Source organism: Panthera uncia, chromosome B1 (assembly GCF_023721935.1).
Source record: "Panthera uncia isolate 11264 chromosome B1, Puncia_PCG_1.0, whole genome shotgun sequence".
Lineage (NCBI taxonomy): Eukaryota > Metazoa > Chordata > Mammalia > Carnivora > Felidae > Panthera > Panthera uncia.
This window is the reverse complement of record NC_064811.1, coordinates 35,820,611-35,843,735: the sequence shown is the minus strand read 5'-3', so window position 1 is coordinate 35,843,735 and position 23,125 is coordinate 35,820,611.

The following is a 23,125-nucleotide window of genomic DNA, read 5'->3' as shown; positions in this document are numbered from 1 at the left end:
TCTCAGGTAAGACAAGTGGACACACAGGCTGACTCTGCCAAATTGTATAACTGAGCAGTAAAACCTTGTTTGCAGTTTAAAGTTTATATCCTGTATTTTGGGCACAGAGTAAAATATGAAGAGAGAAAAACGTCAAGGAGATACAACTATTGCGTCTTATAAACATAGACTAAATTGTTTTTGCCATTTACACACACACACACACACACACACACACACACACACACACATATCTTCTGTTACCTCTCTCCTTCCTTCAAAATTCATCTTCCCTAGTGTAAAATGATAATAATAGTAACTTTCAGAGGATTTTTGTGACGATTAAATGAAATAGCACATGTGGAATATTATGTTTCCTGAAAAACACAGGGACTCAATGAATTTTAATTATTATTATCATAGAGAATTTATTATTATTATTGAGGTTTCATTATCCACTATATCAAAGAAATCGAGAATGAAAATTTTCATTGCTAAAACATGTAATTTTTACTTGAAGAGATTGTTATTTCCAGTTCCCTGCCATTTTTGAGGAATTATCTTATCATTTGCTTTTTACAAAAGAAATAAAGGGAGCTCAGAGAAGTTAAGTAGGTTTTCCAAGGTCAACCAATTAACGAATTCAGAGGACATAATTATAACTCACGTCTTTTGTTTCTGGGTGTCATACTTAACACTACACCAAGGTGGTCCTCATAATGCAGATTTTTATTATCTTTAGAATGATTGAAAAGGATAGAATAATATTCCTTAAATGTTACATTCTTCTTAAGCACTTTTTTTTTCTCCATAGCTGTAGGAAGAAGGTACAAGATGTATTATTTTATTGCTGGGTTAATGAGAAGTCAAAGCCTCAGGAAAGTCTGAGCATCCATTGAAGGTTACACAGTCACTAGGTGACCAAATTGACATCAGAACCCAGTCAGCCATTAATGTTCTCTCCATCGCTACGTGCTGCTCAATGATAACATGAGGCTTTTCTCTAGAACCTTGTACTTTTCAAGATTCAAACATCCATTTTTTTCAAACAAGTTGTCAAAAAAGGTCAAAGGTCTTCATGGTGGGAACTTCCTTGCAAATTAAGTCACAAATTAAATAGTTCAGAAACAAAAGATAAAAAGTGTCACAGCATCTTTCAGTATAAACACATGTGTCTTGAGCCCTCTCAGGTTCTGTATCACCACAATGTGACAGAGAATTGTTAAGCTCACTACTTTGCTGACCAAAAGCGATTAGGAAGACTGCATTAAATTTTTAATTTTTAAGTTGTCTCGTTGTGTTGAAATCATTTGGAGTGAGTTATTTTTCACAAATTTAAATATAATCTTTGATTATTTATACATAACATTGGTTAAACTATATTTCATACTATGAAATAATTTTCTTAAACAAGTAAGACTTTTTAACATTTCTCTATCAGTATAATTATCCTATGGCCCTGAAATTCTGGAATATGATGGCAGTACTGAAAGAAAGGATACTTAATTTAGTTGTGAATTTATAAGAATTAATAAGCAAATAGCTCACTATTATAAACTTTCAGTAGATAAGCAGAACTGAAATAAATACTTGATTAATATCTGTCAGTAACCAGATTGTTCAATGCCATAATATATCTGGAAGCAAATAAAATGTGTGTGCTGTTTGTGTGTGTTGGGGTGGGGAGGGTGTTTACACACATATACACATACACAAAACACAGCCTACACAAATTCAGATACACAGTCACAATTCTCATAAATTCAGATTTGGGACATAAATGTTTAGGATTTTTTAAAATAAGAAATAGCTGCTTATGTCTTCCAAATAAATTTCAACAGAGAATAAGATGACTGTAATTACCATTGTTAAATTATTGATTTTAGAAAGCACTTTATATTAAAATAGGTTGCTGAAATATAGTTCAAATATAGTTTCTAGTGGAAACAATCATAATTGCCATAGAATAAATGGATTTTTCAGGGGTGCCTGGGTGGCTCAGTTGGTTCCTGAGTTTGAGCCCTGCGTATGGCTCTGTGCTGACAGCTCAGAGACTGAAGCCTGCTTTGGATTCTGTGTTTCCCTCTCTCTCTGCCCCTCCCCACTCATACTCTGTCTCCCTGTCTCTCTGTCTCTCTCTCTGTCTCTCAAAAACATAAACATTTTAAAAAAATAATAAATTGATTTTTCAAGATAATAAAACCTAAGAAAATTGTTATTTTGAGATCAAAGGACTGATTTCTTTTTAGTGTCAACTGGCAAATTCTTCAAGCAATATAGAATATTCTATACTGCAATTTAATCCAAAACAATGAAAATTTAATTCATGTTTTAAATTTAATCTACTAGAATTTTAAAATCTGGATCTCACCTTCTATAACAATGGCTTTAAAAAAACTCACATAGCTCTCGATAAAAATTATTTTTCTTTGATTTTCCATTGCAATAATACCAGGACCACATGGCCATTGATTTTACATCTAGAGTGCACTTTCAATTCTCACATCATAGTATTTTTTTTTTTAATTTCTCTTGGCCTATTGTTTAACTGCCAGTGTAAAACTTTTAATACATTTTGCTTGTCTTTTTCTTATTTGCATCTTCTAAATTCTGGTTGCTGTTAGTGACACCCCTCCTAGATCAAAATTTATACTTTCAACCCTTTCTCGACAAGCCAACCTTCTTAGCAGTTTATTATTTTTACTGCTTTGCTTTGAGAAACTTCATCTTAATCACATTTTCATTTGATAAAATACTGACTATGAGAAAAGAATCATTTTTTTTTGTACTTAGAGATGTTTCTAAAAGATTTTCTTAATCCATAGATTATTAGAGTTCCTAAGATATTTTAGAATCTGAGTAGTCAAACCAATGACAGACACTTTTTTATATGTTGTACCTCATTAAGTCCTTACCACAAACCCAGGATTCAGTAATTACTAACCACTGTTATACCAGAGATAACTGGGATAATAGTGATCTTAGTAAATTAGCACACGCAGCAAATGTGTTACTCCAAATTCTGTGCTATTTCTCTTATATTTCATTGCCTTCTTACTGACTGAACGTGCACATACCCTTCAACATGATAGTCCAAGACCAAAAGAGTTGAAGGACTTGATTAAGATTAAAGAGTTAGTTGAAAGACAAAGATGAGATTAGGCGTCAAAATAAAAATATCCAAGTGCAGTTCCTAACAATACCCGGCACCATGCAGGACATTGGAGAACAAAGACAAATGACACACATTCCCTGCTTTTGAGAGTATCTCAGCCTGGAGGGAAATATAAGCACACTATTAATAAAATGTGTGAATCGTGGATTCTATGGGATCAGGGAAGAGCAGGGCTGCTGATGCATAGAAGAAGGTAGGAAAGCTTTTATACAAGAGGAGACCATTTGAATTGGGTCCCAAAAGCATGAGCATGAGTTCTGCAGAGCAAAAGGGAAGAGTATGTTTCAGGAAGGGGCAATGGCCCGTGCAAGCAGGCAATGTGACCACCGCATAGAGATGACGCTGGGAAGGAATTACAAAATGCTTCACGTGCTATAGTGCATGCCAGGGATTTTCATGCTTTAGGTAATAGCGTAGGAAACCATCATACCTCTGTTCTTTTTTCCCAGAGAAGTAACATTTTCCAGTTCATGGTTTGAAAGGTAACACTAACAGCATTGTGACATTGATGTTCATAAAATTAGAAAGCCTTTACAGGAAAAAACCCTTAAGGAATATATAACAAATAGTTGAATTATTTTCTTAACTGTTATCCTAATAAAACTGTGTGTATGTGTATGTGTGTATGTGTATAATTTAAAATACTTAGGGGCACTTGGGTGACTCGGTTGGGTAAGTGTCTGACTTGGGCTTAAGCCATGATCTTGCAGCTTGGTTTGTGAGTTTGAGTCCCGTGTCGGACTCTGTGCTGACAGCAAAGAATCTGCTTGGGATTCTCTGTCTCTCCCTCTCTGTCTGCCCCTCCCCCGACCTCAAACCTTAAAACGCTTTTATATCATATTTCTAAATATATATTCTTTATTCATAAATATATTTTTATGTATTTACAATATCCATTTTATTAGCTAGATCTGCATTTTTATATAATGGTAAGATTATTTTCTTTGAATATGTACATAACCTCTTAAAATATATTTTCTATCTCTAGCACTAAAAATAAGGATACTTTAAGGAATATCGAGTATCATATATAACTATATATATTATTTGTGTATTTTGTAAGCTGTAAACTTTACCTTATTTGATATGGAGAGTCTGGGCATGTCTTTATTTTTTTTTTAAGTTTATTTATTTTGAGAGAGAGACAGAGAGAGCGAGTGGAGGAGGAGCAGAGAGAGAGAGGGCAAGAGAAAACCCCAACCAGGTCCCCCCCCCCCCCCCCCCCCCCCGGCAGTGTGAATCCCCACACGGGATTCAAACTTGTGAAATCATAAGATCATGAGCTGAGCTGAAAACAAGAGTCAGAAGCTTAATTGACTGAACCACCTGGACACCCCTGGGCATGTCTTTCAAATCAACTTGCTGTCTCAGTAATCATTGCTCTAACAAGCAGATGATTCCTTTATGCCAAGTGATTGTGACTGATACAGCCGTCTCTGCCACTCTGTTAATAATTAGGTATAACTGATAGCTCCTTTAGGTTGAATCCTAGGTCAGATGCCTGACTAATATTTTACGTTAGCATATCTGTTTAAAGATATGAGAATGGCTGCACCGAGTCAGACTAATGATTCACTCAGCCTAGCATTCAGATTCTGACATCATCGCCTTATTTTTCTTCTTAACATCAACAGGGGGGTCTCCTCACCCAAAAAATAAACATTCAAGCTTCCTTCATGCCCCTCATTAGTGATTTGCCCCACAACCTCTTGAACGTAAATGTAAAGTAGAACTTTTGTTGAGAAGGCTTGGAGAACAGGTCATTGCTTTCGAGCGTAACGGCAATGTGTTGGAAGTAGGCTAATTCATCGTCTATGGCTCCACATGATACAACTTAAAGCCAAAGACGGAAGAAGCAGAGAGAAAGATTTCAGTCTGGCAGATTTCAGTCTGCCAGTTAGAGATGTTGAACTCTGACTGGCAATATTCAGTGGATGGTTACTGAGAAGGAAGACAAAATTTGGCAGGTGTTCTCTAATGGGAATTAAATGTTAGATGGTTGGATAAATTAAACTGGGATAAATGGGAATTAAACTGTTAGATGGTAAGGGCTGTCAAGTGCAGAGAAAGGGTTTAAGAAAAACTAGTGTACATATGGTTCAGAAAACGTTTGTTGGGGTTATTCTGATATTCGTAATTTCCCCTTTTCCAGGCAGTTGTGATCCACTAGAATTGGTCTTTGAATTTTCTATCTCTTTTCAAATGATTTCATTCTGACTTGAAGCAAGGCATTGCATCAATTTTAAGAGGATTGTTTGATTTCTTTCCTCATATTTGGTTCAGATTAAACATTTTTACAGTAATAGTTGAGATTTTAGGGAAAAAATAAAAGCTGTTCTCAAATCCTGAAACCACTTTCAAAGGTAACTTTTCTAAGTTAATGCTGCTCAATTTTATCCACCTCCATGTCTTCGTCTTCTCAACACAAAGTCCTAATTTTTCAGGTGTATTCATGTGGAAAGCTAACTAATAGGCATAATTGTGATTTTAAGAAGAGTCTTTAATTTTTAAAATTCTTTATGATCCCAATTAAATTTCATTTCTGTTCCAGTACAGAAGACAGAACATTTAAACTTAGGTCACGTAAAGTGACTCGTTCATTATAAGCTGTCTAATTTGATATTTCTCCAGGTGACCAAAGCAAGTATTAAAAGAATCATCATTTTTGGAACAAATGTTTAATAATGACACCAGTATTCTTCCATTTGAATTTCCCATAAAGAAAAATCAAAGTGTCTCTTTAATTAAAATCTCAAGAAATTAAGACTGTTTAATAGAATTAAACCAAAAAAAAAAAAAAAGAAAAGAAAACTTGAAAAGGAATTGATTATAAGGAAAATATTATTCTTGTATTTGCAATAAGTTCTGAATTGATCCAATATCATGAATACTGAGCTTTATTATTGTAATTCTTCAATTAAAAATTTATCATCCATTAAAATGTTTCATGGTGTTAACATTCACCACTGGTTATTCTTTCAAATACTTGTGATGAAGCTATTAGGTTAAGCAAATTAAAATACTCTCAAAGAAGCAAATATTTTATTTGCCTCCGAATTAACATATAACTATTCCCTCTAAATTTTTAATGCTGTTAATAAGACTGAAGTTCCAGTAATAGGTTTTAGAAAATTTTTGTCCTACCTATAAAGTTACATTTAGTTACACATAAGCCATTTAAAAACCTCACGTTGATTCTGTTACTTGTTTACACGTGTGCGCATCATGTCTATGGTGTTCTATGGCCTCCGTATTGGCACAGCTACTTAGAGAGCTGTAGAGGTGGAGAGACAAAGAATAGTACCCAGACTATGCTGACCATGCAATAGAGCTGAAGATTTCCTAGAATGTCGGGCTGTAGTTTTCTACAAAGAATGTAAATTATTGACACTACTTCTTTGGTCCCTTTTCCAATTCTAATTGAGCAACTTTTTTTTTTTTTTTTGCATCAATCACAATGGCACATTAACACATTCGTTAGTCTCAATAAATGAAGTCTGTGCTGACATAATTCTCTCCTCAATTTTCAGAGACTGTACTATATGCACAGACACTGAACTTGATGAAAATATTTGAATTTTAATGCAGATTAAAATAGCTTATGAAGTAGGACTTGACTTTACAGCTGTAATCGAGAAAGACAACCATATAACAGTAACTATGGTTAAAAAAAAAAAATAGATGAAAGCATTTGCTATTATTCTCGAACCCTGCTGAATAGGTTTGTACTCAGCATCATGCATAAAATGTAAATAGGTTAACAGTGCCATTTGAGATCACAGTTATTTAGCATTACTGAAAATATTCTACTTTAAATGTCAAGGATCCTGTGGGGGAAGTCAGGATATGGAGACTGACTTAAGAGCCAGGCTGAGGGTGGAAGAGAGAAGGACATATATTTTTCTTACAGGCTGATAATTTACCTTTTAAACTCTGGTCTTCCCATGTGTAACTCTGAGTTTCACAAAAGATGCCTCCACACTTGTACACCTCTGTTCTAATCTTTTTTAATAAGTTTTAGGGCTTCTTTAATTCTCATATTACTTTCTTCCTGTCTTTCTTAAGATAATTTCTTTCTTTTTTTTTTTAACTTTTTATAGTAATAATTTGGTTATATTTCTCCTATACTTTGTAAACTCGCTTGAAGATAATGAAAATGCTTAACCATCTTTATATACCACCTAATACATCACTTTCTTTTGTACATAGTTGTTTCTTAATGTATAATTGAACAAATACAGCAAAATGGGGTGCATTCATAAGCTATTGAAGAGATGTAATTGAGAGGATTGGGGAGCTCCTTGAAGGTACATCAGAGTTGATTCTGAAGTCAACACAGACGTTTCATGGTGAGGAAAAGGATGCACTCATCACCACAGTCATTATTATAGTTGAGGTGGAATCGTCAGAGTTTTAGATGCTAGGCTACTTTGGTAACATCTCTCTATTGCTTACTTTTAAGAAAAATAATACTAGAAGGTAATGTATGAAGTGAAGAATTTTGCTTTCATCACAGAATGACTACTTTGAAATTGTGACAATTACTAATTTCTATGTGATGGTACTTTGTACCATGGCTGGCAGAGTGGAAACACTGGATTTAATATTCCTTTTACAATTACATCAGAGAAGCCTATTGTAGTCCACTAGAAAGAGCACAAATATCAGAGTCAAAAACTCGTTTCTCCATTTATGACTCACATCAAATATTTCTCTGAACCCCCGTTTTCTTTTCTGTAGAATGAGTGCGATAACATACTCTTTACCAAGATTCTAGGGGAATGTAGACATTTTGAAAGGCTGCTAACAAGTAATTTTAACAGTGAAGAAAAGATTGATATGACTGGAAACCCACGTAAAATTAGATTGGCTCTCAATTTTAGATATGTAGACTGTGCCTTGTAAAATAAGAATATTTGGAATAATATTTTGAAAAACATTTCAAAAAAATGTTTAAAACAACAGATGTTTCTCTTGTTTCAAATACCCTTGATTAATTTTCATATAAACCAATTATGCTATGATCTGGGTTAATATAACATGTACACATTTATGATATTCAAGAATTATTATAAGTTATTTTTGGTGTGATAATTACAAGTTCCCATTTTTAAAGGTATATACTATAGGACTGTGGAAAAAAATGATATGGGGACTAGGTTTTGTTTTAAACCAATTCAGTGGAAAGGAAGAGCAATGGAGGGCATATTGATAAAATAAAATTGTCCATCTGTTAATAATTGTTGAGGCTAGGATATATATGAATGGACTTTATCATGCTATTCTTTGTTCTTTGTGTGTTTTTGAAAGTTTTCATAATAAAAGGTTGAAAACAAAAAAGAAAAGGAAAGATAGAACTAAATTTGATTTGTGAATGGGTTGATACACTGGAAGCACCACCTGGGAACCTATCTTTCTTATCTTAAAGACTAGACATTCCTAAGAGTCATTTAAAACCTTCCCACTGTAAAGTTAAGTACAGATGATCAACATTTATAATGAAAAGTCCTGAGTCTGATAGAGGCATCTGATATGTGCCAGCATCATAAGGACAGGAGCTCCTCAGCGAGATAGGGAGAAGGAGAGTATTAGTAGAAAGTAACAAACATTCAGATTACAGTTTAAACAAAAACTGAATGGATTTTAGAGAAAGGCATTTCAAGACCTAGAAGACAAGAAATGGGTTGGGTGTTGCATCTGGTCTCCTGTCATAGCAAATTAATGCCTTGGTGAGATAGAATTAACAAATGGATTCCCATGTAATTCTGTCCTTGGAAATATTTTGGGGGTCTCTATATGTTTTGTACAACTGTTCATAAATTTCAATTTTATTTTCTCCATGCTGTCAGCGTATAAAACCCCACACGGGGCTCGATCCCACAAACTGAGAGACCATGACCTGAGCCAAAACCAAGAGTCAGCCGTGTAACTGACTGATCTACCCAAGATCCTCTTCAATCTAAACTTTTAATCCCTAAACCCCTATTTCTATTTGAAGACCTACGCTAAAGCATATTGTAGAAGACTAGAATCTATACATTTTAAAAATTGTGTTGCTTATCTTTTTCATATTGATTTGTAGGAATTATTTATGCATTCTGGATAAAAGGGTGTTTTTACATATTATTGCTATGTGTAATATAGGTATTACTAAGACTTCCTTCCATCCGTGGTCTGCCCTTTCATTTCCTTAATGGTGTCTTTGATTAGCGTAACTTTTAATAGCCAATTTATTAATTTGATTAATTGAATTAAACAAACAATTCACAAAGAAATATATATGAATGACCATCAAACATAGGAAAAGCTGTCTAATATCATTAGTCATCATGGACATGCAGCTTAAAACTACACAGCATCCAAATGGATAAAACGTAAAATTCGTGAGGTAATAGAGCAAAGGGAATTTTCGTACATTGCTGGTGGAGATGTAAAATTGTTCAGCCATTTTGTAAAAGTGCTCAGCCATTCTTTTCTTAGGTACTTAGCCAAGAAAAATAAGGTATATGTCCACAAGATTTGTTAATGTATTTCCATAACAGCTTTTTTCCTATGAACTTAAAGTGGAAGCAACCCAAATATCTCTCAATCAGTAGATTGGATTTACAAACTATGGGTTATAAAACGAGTTATTACTCATCAATTCAAAAGGAACAATGCACTGATATATCTAGCAACATGAAGGAATTTCAGAATAAGGAAACTAGACAAAGATGTACATACTATAGGACTATATATATATATATATATGAAGTTCATGAGCAGCTCATGATGATAGCAATCAGAGTAGTGGAAAAATGGTTGCCTCTGGAGTAGTGGTTGGAGGGAGCGGTTGACTTGGAAGAGTGCCAGGAAACTTTTTAGGGTGATGGAAATGACTCAAGGGATTTTAGTATAAGGGCATACGTTTGCTTTGTCACACCTAAGATATGTGCATTTTATAGCATGTAAATTTTTCCTCCATTAAGTATTGTTCATTTTTTTTTAATGTTTATTCATTTATTTTGAGACGGGGTCGGGGGGGGGCGGGGAGTGAGGCAGAGAAAGGAAGAGAGAGAGAGAATCCCAAGTAGGCTCCACGTTATCAGCACAGAGCCTGACAAGGAGCTCAAACTCACAAACTGTGAGATCATGACATGCGCCAAAATCAAGAGCCAGATGTTTAACTGACTTGAGTCACCTCAGTGCCCCAATTGTTTTGTTTTGTATTGTTTTGTTTTGTTTTAATTAAATCTTTTCTTTTTAAAGACTGGAATCTAAAATGGCTTGTCTGCTAATTGCATAGTATAGTTGGCAATAATGTGTGTATACACAGTTTTCAAAGATTAGCTAATATTTTTTAAATGCTTGTGTTAGAATCATATGCTTTTAGATATTGAAGAAAACTTCAGTATAACCTACTGCAATCTTATAATTTTACAGATATGGAAAATGAGGTGTAGAGAAGTTAATTGATTTGAATCAAATAAAATATTAAATTAAGGCAGGACAGAAACTCTTACCCATTTTTCAATATCCCCTATCAGGCTGTTTCCATTGTACTATTGCCTCTTTTGATAACAACAACAATGATGGAAAAAAAAAAAAAAAAAGGAAAGAAAGATGAGAAACAAAATACCAATGGTTTCTTCCTAAGATACAATTCACATATATGTATAGCAGTTTCATGAGAAATGTATATGTTGGGCCTTGACGATTAATTGCAAGATTATTTTAATCAAAAGTAAAAGCTGTGATAATTTCAGCAATTTAAAATAAATGTAAAGACTGAGTCCAGATTCTAAGCAGAGGTTTCTACAAAATGAAAATACTTTGTTCTACTCCCTGTGAGAAATGTATTTTCCTTTTTATGCTTTCAGATTTTCTGCTATTGGACATTTTTTAAACCATACCTTTGTGATAAACTGATTTTATGCTCAGCATGGAATCTCATTGAAAATATTGAGTGTAATTGCATTATTGCAGTGAACAGTATGATTTCCGGTATAAACAATAGCACATGTACTCAAACTTAGCTTAAGTCTTAAATGATGCCAAAACCTATGAACTATCTAGAAGGACAGGATCTGGATTTCAGGAACAAAATTTCTCAAAATAAATACCTTCATCATAAAGTAAGTTGTTAGAATGTCTTCAAAAGAAAAAAAAATTGTTTTGATTAAATGTAAAGCAGAATATTTCTATATAATGCTTTTTGAATAATAAGTAATCCCTAATTCGAGGTTGCAGATTAAAAAAAACATTTAGAGAAATAAAATTTAAATTTTCTCTATATATTAATGCTAGTATACCTTGTCCATTATTTAAATTTTAAAGTGTCTCTTAAATGTATATACTTAAGGAATCAGTATAGCAGATCAAGCACATTTTTTTTTAATTTCCAAATAAACTGATAATGTTTAATTGCTCTTTATACTACAAAATTTTTTTTCTCCCATCTTCACTTGCCATCATTTGCTATAAATTCTTTCGTTTTTTTTTTCTATTCTTTCTAAATTTTATTTATTTAACTGATTTGGTTAATATCTATCAATCTATAATATAGCCTATCTCTGTAATTCAGATTCTATCCTGTTTAAGTATGTTACCAATTAGATTTTAAGATCCTCAGGGCAAGTGCTCTATTTTTAATTTCCCTGGTATCTTTTAATTGCTGCATGTTGCAGGCATTACATACAAATTCTACTTTATCTTACTCAGCAATTACCAATTCTCATTGATGAATTGTTCAATGTAAGAATAAGCTAATGCTGGAGCAGTGCTTTTCCCTCATGAATGTTTTTCTAAATCTGTAATTAACTATTTCTATGGCTTGTTCTCAGTCACTGCTATCATCATGTACCTACTATAATCATCTACCATTTAAAAAATATCACACTGGGATGTGTGCTGCATGCTAACTGGCTGCATTTTATCATTAATTAACATGATATTACTATACATTTTTATATATTATATATTTATACTATATTCATTGTTATAGGAATATTACTATAGTTGTTAGATTTAGGGGATATTCTTATCAGTAGTTTTTATTGGAATGTTCAGATACTTATAGCACACAGTTGGTTAAAAAAGAATCCACCTGATGTCTCTAATAAGATCAAACGAGCAAAATTGTCAAAAGATTCGAGGTTCCAGTGTGACTCAGGTAGTTGAGTGTTTGCCTTTTTTTGTTTTTTTAATATTTATTTTTGAGAGAGAAAGGCAGAGTGTGAGCAGGGGAAGGGACAGAGAGAGAGGGAGACACAGAATCCAAAGCAGGCTCCAGGCTCTGAGCTGTCAGCACAGAGCCCCACGCCGGGCTCGAACTCACAAACTGAGAGATCATGACCTGAGCCGAAGTCAGACGCTGGACTGACTGAGACACCCAGGCACCACTAGCATCCAACTCTTGATTTTGGCTCAGGACATTATCCCAACGTCATGGGATCAAGCTCCATGTTGGGCTCTGTGATGAGTGTGGAGCCTGCTTGAGATTCTCTCCCTCGCCCTCTTCCCCTCTCTCCACTCATGTGCTCACTCTCTCTCTCTCAGATAAAAAAATAATAATAATTGTCAAAAGATTTAAACATAATAGGCAGAAAAATGTTTCTTGTTCACTAGGCATAAAGAGGATCTGAAAAGTTATAAAATTATACACTAAAGCTAAATTGTAAACAATGACCCTTCAGATTAAAGTAGATAGTTTCATTCAGAACTAAATATAAAGGCAAAAGATTATAATTTATGAACAACTACATTTCAAAAGTATAGTATCAGCTAGGATCTTAATAGGAGATAAAGGTACATTCAAATCAAGGTAATTTGAAAATTTATTTATAAACATATAACTTATAGAGAAGTCCATTATATGAAGCATCTTGAAGCTTAAGCTTTATTGGCTTTTAGGGCATTTTATTTTTAGAAAGACGTCTGTGTATTAAGGAGGCTCCCATATTTCCAAGTAAATATATCCACCTGCATGTTCTTGAATTAATCTTAGTCACAAGGTCAATTAACTGCAAGCAAAGACCTTTATTCCTGGTCATGATATATTGTACTAAACATTAAGGTTTTCTTAACAAGGAGGAAAATAAGCTATTGATTGGGAGTAAGCAATGTATGGCACAAGAGTCAGTTTTTGATTTTCACAAAGTAATACCATATATTTATTCCAATAACATTTACTTTTTTACTTTTTTAAAGTTTATTTATTTATTTTGAGATGGTTGGGGGGCGGGGCGGGGGGAGAGACAACATTCCTGCATGAGCTGGGAATTTGCAGAGAGAAAAGGAGAAGGAGAATCCCAAGTAGGCTTTGTGCTGTCAACGCAGAGCCCAACGCAGGGCTTGATCTCACCAGCTGAACCGTGAGATCATGACCTGAGTTGAAACCAAGAGTCAGATGCTTAACCTACTGAGATACCCAGGAGCCCCCACAAACATTTATAGAACTTTTGCTATGGGCCAGGTATTTTTCATACACTTCTGTTGATAGTATCAGCATCTGAACCTATTATGCTCTTCCTAATCAAATGTATGTATTTGTTCCTATTATTCTTTCAAAAAAATGGAATACTTATGATTTTAAGCCCTTAAGTTAAAATTAACATTGTGAAAACCATCCCATTTGTGGCATTAATATTGTTGACAATAATTCTAAAGCCAGAGAATAGAAGTGAAGAATTCATCAAAATTATTTAGGATATAATTTATTTAAACTGCTATAAAATTGGACATAGGTCAAAATTATCCTTCCAAAGTAGGAATGCCAGGTTCTGAGGATGGTTGGAAAGAGAAAAATGGCAAAGATAGGTCCTCTTCTATCTGGTGATTGGTGAATGTTGAGATAAGTATTATTAATCAATAGAAGATTTAAATAGCTTACTAATTTAAAGGAAGAAAATCCTAATGATTAAATATATAGATTATTTAAGCAAAATAAAATTCTTAACTTCTTAAAAGAGTATAAATTTAATAACTTTGATCTGGTATTATTTTTAGTATAGACATAATAGTCCACTATTTCAAATCCATGAAACAAGCCAGGAAATCTTAACCAAGTCAAATCCTCCATTAGTGGAATTATGGTAAAGAGTAAAGAGGAGCAGGAGCTTCTCAGAGGAGAAACACTCATTTGGTTTTAGATATGTTGGATGCTGGATCCCCAAAATATCATCAAACAACATGTTGATAAGACAAAGGTGAGTTTATTGCTTACTGTGTTAAGGGAGAGCAATGCCTCATAGTCTTAGTGGCACCTTGGAGGAAAGAGGGAAAAGCTGGTATATTTATGAGGTTTTGAAGACTAGTTTAAGGTGAGTCTTTGAATTCAAGGATGGAGAATGGGGTGGGGAAGTTCAGGGCTTGTTTAGGACTGGGTAAGGTTCGTGGTATAATAATTCATGACTGTTGGATGCAGTAAGGTAAGGATGTTGCAGCAAAGCATCAGAGAGTCTTGGGGTTTAAACTGCCCTTCAAGTTTTCTATTGAAGAATGGATAGGTCTTCCAGACTTTTCTTAGAACTAGCAATAACACTGTTTGCAGCATTTCTCTTCCTAGCCAAGAAATTTTCTGAAAAAGTAAAGTTAGGTTGATAAAGATAGTGAAATAGTAAAATCATGTTAATGCAGACAATGAGTTCTGTAGATGGTTTATATTCTCTGAGATACTGGTTCTAAGAATTGGTAATGTGTTTAAACTGAGATGTATATATAGAGAGAGAGCAGAAGGATAGGAAAGAAGAGAGATATGTGAGCTCCAGAGTTTCATGTGGAGCTGTCGGCACAGAGAAAGTTACCCAAATAATGAGCATTCTTAGAAGAGCTCTTCGTTCAGAGTCATAAAGGATGAAAATTCAAGAGTCAAGAACACAACCCAGGGAAGGAAAATTAAAGCCAGAAAATAGAGAATGCAGGAGCCTAGGAAAGAAAGAAGAAAACAAAAGAGAATATGTAGGAATCAAATTGAAAATTTCAACACTTCATCAAATGCTATGAAAACGAAAGTGGAAGTATCATTTCTCCTCCTACTTTGTTCTACTGCACAAAAATGCAGTATATGCTTTTTCTTTATCAATGAAAGACCTTCCTCTACTGCATTATATACTAACGCTGTTACAAAATGTAATGCTGCAGAAAGAACTGGTCACTGTAATCCAGAATATAGTGGTAGAGGACAATTTGCTGTCAACTGTGATAAATTTAAAATTAAGAGGATGGAAAACAATTGTCCCGGCCAAGTGTCCTGGCTAAGTGACTAAGCCATGTTATGTCTGCACTGAGCCAGAGTTAGGTGAAAGATTAATTAATGAATAAATAATAACTTGAAATATTGCTCATAATTAATCCAACTGAGGCAGATTTAACTAGTAGAGTTCAATCAACTTAATCCGAGATGTGAAAATTTTACATGAACAAAATTAGACACAATTTTTAAAAATAAAACTCCAATCCTTAATGGTATGCTTTTCTATTGGGTACATACTATTACCATACTAAACTTGGCTGTGTTTTACTTATAACATAAAAATGTAACATTCAGATGGCTTAATTGTAGGAGATAAACAATTTGACACTATAGGATCCTAATATTATTTATCATGTGGTAGGCATTTTGATTTATGTAACCTAAATGTTTCTGCAAAGTAACCACTGCCAGATCCAGTGTTAAAAAGGAGAAAAATTAAATTCTGAAGGTCAATTAATTTATCTAAGGTGTCACAGGTAGCGAATGGTAAAATAAATATTTAGGTCTAATTCCAAAGTCCTTGTTTTTGCTGTTTTCATCTAAATTATGTGTGCGCACTTTTCATTGTCTTCAGAAATGAAGAGCCCATCTCCTGTGCCTAAGTTATGTTCCAGTAATTGACCAGGTGGTAGGTAGGTGAATGGTTGGATTTTCCTGAGAGGATATACTCCAGGTAGCAGTTGGGTCAGGGAGACCAGAGACACTATGTCGATAAAGTATTTGTCTCACAGTTTTTATGTGAATCACATGAGAATTTGCCAAAGTGTGCACAATAATCTGAAATTACTGTAATAATTCAAGGATTGAATGTCAATATGGTGGAAAAGTGCATAAAGTTTACCCAGACTACATATGACCCGTATGGGACTTGCACAGCCTATAGTTAAAACCTGTCATTCCCTACCCTAACTGTAACACAGGAAGAGGTCTACCTGGAAAAGAAAGACTAAGATTAAGGGGGTGGAAGTGTGTGACTTCCATCCTCAGGAATAAAAAAGCAGAGAACAGGAGGTCTTTTCCTGCCAAGAAAGGGAATTTCATGCAGTCTTTAGTGATAAAGACCATGATCCTTTGGAGCATTTCTGAAATCCTTATTACTTTGTCATTTTCATTTTAGTGGCTATTTTTCTATAGTATATTTCTATAGTCTTTTCATGTGAGCATCTCATTCAACTTCCCCACCTCCCAACAAGTAACCTAGATACTACTACATTTGTTCTAGTAACAAAATCCTTTTTTCCTATTGAGAATCAATTTCATCTGGCTGGAGTATATTTCATCCAACTCTTCTAAAAGCAGGAATGGTCACTTAGAGTAACATTTCCACCTGTCTACAAAATTGGCACAAAAGCTCACAACTCAAAACAGGTAAATTAGATTTCTCTCTTCAACTTTTTTTTTTATCAAGTTATGAATTTTTTATATTTCTTTCTGCAGTTGCCGCTAATCTGGAAGTATGTAAGCCAAAGTGTATATTGCCCACCATGTAGAACTAGGGTTTAGGCTTTATGAGCCATGTCTTCTGTCTTAACTACCCAACTCTGCAACTGTAGCAGAAAAGCAATAATAGACAAAATGTAAACAAATTGAAGTGATTGTGCTCCAATAAAACATTATTAACCCCAAACAGGTGGTAGGCTTGATTTGAAAAGCAAGTTGTCATTTGTGGATCACTGATACAGAATCCATGTAATAAAGAGACACTTCACGATTGCACCATTTGATCACCCGAATCCATTTGCATCTGTAATTGATGCAAGTTGACATAATCAGGAGCAAGAATAGAAAAACTCTGGAAGAGGTCTGATAATATTATTTGAGAGCTGTATTAGTTACCTATTGCTACATAACAAATTACCCCCAAAACTTAGCAGCTTGAAACAACACATAGTTCTTCTGGGTTTTGTGTGTCAAGAATCCAGAAGTGGCTTAGCTGATGTTTCAGATTTAGTGTCTCTCCTTAGCCTCAACTAGGGCTGGAGTATCTGCTTTTTAACTCATCCACAGGGTTTTGGCATAGGTTTCAATACTCTGAACTGTTGATTAAAGACCTCTCTTCTTCCCCAAGTGGAATTTTCATAACATGATATCTGATGTGGTGAACCAGAAAGAATGCCCAAAACAGAAGCCGTAGCTTTCTGACAAGCTAATTTTAGAAATGGCTTACCATCACTTCTGTTGTACACTGGTGGTCACACAGACCAGCTCTGGCACAATGTGGAAAGAAACTACCCAAAAGGGTGAATTCCAAGAAGTAAGGATCAATGAGTGCCATCTTGGAGGCTGGCTACCACATGGTCCTAGACATATCCATGTTTGACTATGTCCTGAATCCTTTCCTGCATTTTCATGGTAAGGTCACAAATTTTTTTAAGCTTATTTTGTTCTTAATAATGATTAACATTTTGTCTCTCTTATTCTGTAACCCCTAAAAACCTTCCAAGCTGAGCATGGTGCTTTAAAGAGAAGGGCATGATCAAGGAAGGAACTGGTGTGGAGTCGAACCGATGATGTGTGTGCATTATTCTCTACTAGTAGTCACGTGCAGCGGAGGGCAGCAAGCTTAGGCAGCTCAGAAAAATAAGAAGAGTAAGCTAAATTCCATTAACAAAGAGGAGGAAGAAAAGTGTTTCATATTGAGTGATCTCTGATCAGAGATGAGGTAATGAAAATATAGTTAAAGCCCCATGTCATGTAAGTTTATTTTCCCACACAGTCTTAAAAAGCTGAAAATAGTAGAGATCTGGGGAAGCATAGTTCAGACAAATTGTACAAGACAATGGGACTTCACTGGGTTCTAATAAAACCACTGAAACTACTCAAGAATATCTGATTATTGGAAAGTTCGGGTTTGAAAAATGTATGTTTATTATTATAATGTAAAACACATTTGCTACATAATAGCTACAGCGACAGTGGTTCAGATTTTCTTAGGAAATATGAATAAATCACACTAACCAGGCCCAGAATAAAATGCAGTTGTAAAAGAGGAATATTATTAGGATTTGTCTTCTGGCAATAAATCATTTTAATAAAACTGCTGTTAAAAATGCAGAATAAATGTCATAAGGCTTTTGGTTTTTTTTGCCAATGAATTGTTGAAACAAACCTCTTGAATGAACTAGATTTAAAAGGATTCTAAATGACAGAGATAACAGAGTTCTATTATAGTGGAGGTGAGGAATTTTGACTATATACACATGGGTAAAGGGAAGAACACTACTAATAAAATTAATGCACATACAAATACTCAGATATTTGCTCCTAGTTTTATTAACCATTAAAAATCAGAGGATATATTTATAAGCAGTCTAAGCAAAATCAAAATGCTTCTAAATTTTGCAAAATTCTTCTACATGTATGGTTTACTCAGACAAACGACATCTGAGACTAAAATGGAAATGACAGTTTTACCAAATAAGAATAATGAAATAATAGAGAAAAATATGATATCCAATTTGCTAAGTATAATACAATTTCAGTTGAGCACGAGGTAAATTTTATATTACCAGTAAAATATTCTTGATGTAATGGTTCATCATTATAAACACTGTACATTTTATTTGCGTAACAGAATTCCGCATATTCACATCAGAGTAATTTTATGGTAGATGGTGTTCTTCATTCAAACCACAGCTCAAACTGCATTATAGGAAGAAGTCATCTTCAACATCGTGGTTAACACACTTTATTGTTGAAATCTGCACATTTTCAGTGCCACCTATTGGTAGAAAGAAGAGATTTACATACAATTCTTTTACATATTTGTAGCAATGGATAATGTATGAGTAGTGAACAAAATGTACCTAAAAAGTATGAACTATTTTGGAGTGGTTTGATAAATTAATATTAGATTTGAGGGTTGATTTATACAGATGAGAAATTGCTGGTAATTAAAGTAGTTGAATGAATAAAGTAAAAAATTTGTGCATAAATTATCATAAAAACGTTTGCACAGAGAAAGTCTCATATAAAATTTGATGTAAGTTTGATTGGTTTGTCTTAATTTGCTTGGAAGAAAGTATAACTACTGCTTGATTTCACATCCATGCATTTTTCAAATAAATAAAATATTGTACTTCTTTGTGAAAATATAATATTTACATAGAAACTGACAATATTTAAATTCAAAACAATCTTTCCCTAAATATTTGGAGGTCCAATGAGAATTTCTTTGAAAGGTTGAACACCTATTGATTATTATTTATATTATGTCAGAAAAATATCTTTAACACAGTATTAAATATTATGGTACCCAACTGCATCATTTGTTAAATCATATCATCTGCTATTTTATTTATATTTAAAATTTTTTAAAGGGCATCCTTAAATGCATAGAATAAAGTGTCAAATGAAATGCAATAATAAATTAATGATAATGATACTTGGTAGGTAAAACTGAAGAGACTATTTTTGAGATTTTAAAATTTTTCAAGGATCAAATGCTAGTTTTAAAAGTGAAATAAAACAATTAAAACTAACTAGTAAACCTGTAATAGTTAAATAAAAGTAGATGAAATTATTAAAATTATGAATTGGGAAATTCATTAATGAAAAAATAGTTTGTATCTTCCCCATTACTTCCCCATTGTAGTCCCATACAATAATTTTTTTTCTTACTGCTTAATTTTTATTTTTTTTAGATATTTTTAAAAGTTTATTTATTTATTTTGGGAGAGAAAGAGACAATGAGTGGGAGAGAGGCAGAGAGAGAGGGAGAGAAGAATCCCAAGCAGGCTCTGGGCTGACAACAGAGAACACCACACGGGGCTTGAACCCAAGAACCATGAGATCGTGACATGAGCCAAAACCAAGAGTCGAACCCTTAACCGACAGCCACCCAGGTTACCCCTTACTGCTTAATTTTTAAAAATTAGTACAGAATTCTATTTTCCAAATTTCAAATGATACAGTTATATAAAATAATTGTTTTGTTACTTTAACTAAATAGAAGAAAAAGTCTTAACTTTTATCATTCCTCTACCTGGATTGGAAATAATTTTGAGGGGCACATGATGGTTCAATCAGTTAAGTGTCTGATTCTTGATTTCAGCTCAGGTCACGATCCACAGCTCATGAGATAGAGCCCCACATCGGGCTCTGTGCCAGCAGTGTGGAGCCTGTTTGGGATTCTCTCTCCCTCTCTCTCTCTCTGTTCCTCCCCTGCTTGTGTCCTCTCTCTCTCTCAAAACAAATAAAGAAACAGGGGAAAAAAAGAAATACTTTTGATGAAGAAAGATGTGTTGTTTTTCTACTGTGCTCATTGGAGGCTTAGTGAGTACCTGGTGCTCCCTTAGGAAGAAGGGAAGAAGCGATTGAGGAGGGTTGAAGCAGGTATGAGATCTCATCTCTGTTTCTGCTTTTACTCATTCAGCAGTGGTGAGTTTCACTACTGTCCTGACCAAGCTCTCTCAGGGGGTGTGCAGATCCCAGGCAAGTATTTTTATGGAGACCTTTTTACATAAATGATTTGGTTTTAAAATATTTGCAACATCATGGCCTATGCTTTGGAGGATTTAGAATAATGGCTGAAAAAGTGGTATTTGTGTATTTATTTTCCAGTTAGTACACATGAAAAGTCTTCATAGCGTCCAGGTACCGTCGCTTCCTTTTCGTGACCAGGAACCATCTTTCCATGTTCTTTATTTTCAAATGCAACATTTCTAGCTAATTTTTTATCTCCAATTACAAGAAGAAAAACAAAAACATAGCAGTGATGTTATTACTCACAATGCTGTAGCCTGTCAGAAGCTATTTGTATTGAAACAACTAGGTCTTCTTGTCTGTGCAGCTTCCCAATGCCGTTCATTTAATGCTGATTATATCCTTACTCATCACACTGTCTCATCCATCATCCATCATGCAACCCATGACTATTGGCATAGAATGACTCTCTCCGATCCAAGTCTTACCTAGATAATGTATGGAAATGGAAATGATGATTCATTTTCTGGTCATGTTAAATTTCCCGTTTGGAATGGAATACTGTAAACATAGATAGTACATTGTTCAACTCTCTCCTCTCTTGAACTTTTTTAGGCTGTAATCACTACGTTCCTAGGCCTTGAGCTGTTGATGTTGACTGCTATCTTCCGTACCACAACACCAACAACAGGCATTCTTTCCTTTGTGTGTACCTCCCCTCCTCCAACTGGCACCAGGAATAGCCACCCAATCCTTCCGTGGGTTTGGTACCAAATGTCAGTCAGGCTCTTGGGAACGGCTGAAAGTATATTCTTGGAGGGTTTTCAAACTCTCTGCACCAAACCTCCCTTCCTGTGGATGGATTTACGAAACTCTTAGAGAAAATAGGTCCACCCAGAAAGCCAATGCTTGGTCTGCAGTAGCCCATGGAGGAGTTAGGATCACTCCCCTGGGAGCAAGTGGGAAGGAGGTGGTGGCTGCACAGTAAATGATACCTACCACCAACCCAACGGCTTCCAGGTGCTGAGGATGGAGGTGGCATTATGGTTATATACGACAGGGGCAAGCGGTAACACTCAGGTCCACACATGTGGCTCAAGGCCCAGATGAGGCAGAGGACTGTTAGTAGCCCAGAGCCCAGGCATATCTCGTGTCAAGTTTAAGTGAGCCTCCCCCAGAGCCAGGGTGTCAGTACCATTCTAGTAACTCCTCTTCTGTAAACTTGTTAAAGAAAGATTTCACCGCCCGAAAGGAACGCTCTCTAAACCTTAGCTGCCTCTACCCCATGTGAATTTATAATGAAGTTTTTGTAAGAACTAAACAAGAGAATGCATGCAAGATAGGTAATAGTAAATGACTGATGTTAACTAATAAGTGACACTTCTTTGCATTTCAAAACTATATAGGCATGAAGTAGTAGAATGTGGAGTCAAACACACTTTTTTCTGAATTTCCTGCAGCAGAGGCCATGTTGGGCCTGTGAATGCAACAGGGTTGAAAGGATCAGAGTACATGTAAACTTTTCTAAATGGGTAATATTTGAAGAATAGAAGATACCCAACTCACTGATAATGGTGGTCACATGGAGGCCTTGGGAGTGAGAATGGGAACTGAGAAATTGCTGTGAGAAGGCCATAAAATTAATACAGTTTGCTTTTGTTCCAGATTTTTTTTTTCACTTTTCAATCCCTTTTATTTATTGTCTATGCTTTTCCCTCTATTAGATCATGGGGACCATGGGAACAGGTAGGGACGAGAACTATTCTGGTCCTTTATTTCCTAACTTTGCCACCCTACAATCAAGCACTGCTTTAAAACAACGAAAAAAAAAAAAAACAAAAAACAAATCCGTGACATAAAGAAACTAAGTAGCGCCTGTCAAACCATACGTGTTTTAAAAAGGAATATCATGAAGTAGTCACTGATTGGCATTTATATAGCAGTTAATATTTGCTTTCAGAAGCATGCAGAAAAACAGGACACATGCATATTCAAAAAGACTCCTTTGACATAAAGAAGTAAACCACTTGGGGAGAAGAAGGACTAGAGTTGCTGGTCATTTTTTTTTTAAGTAGGCGTCACACCCAGAACTGAGCCCAATGCCAGGCCTGAACTCGCTACCCCAAGACCAAGACCTGAGCTGAGATCCAGTGTTGAACGCTTAACCAGCTGAGCCACCCAGGCGCCCCACAAGTAATCTCTTATATAGAAAGAATATTCTAATGATTGTAGCCCAAGAAATCCTCATATATACCCCCTTCCTATATTTACATTACTTTCTAAATTTAATCTTAAAAATAACACAAGTGAGAAAG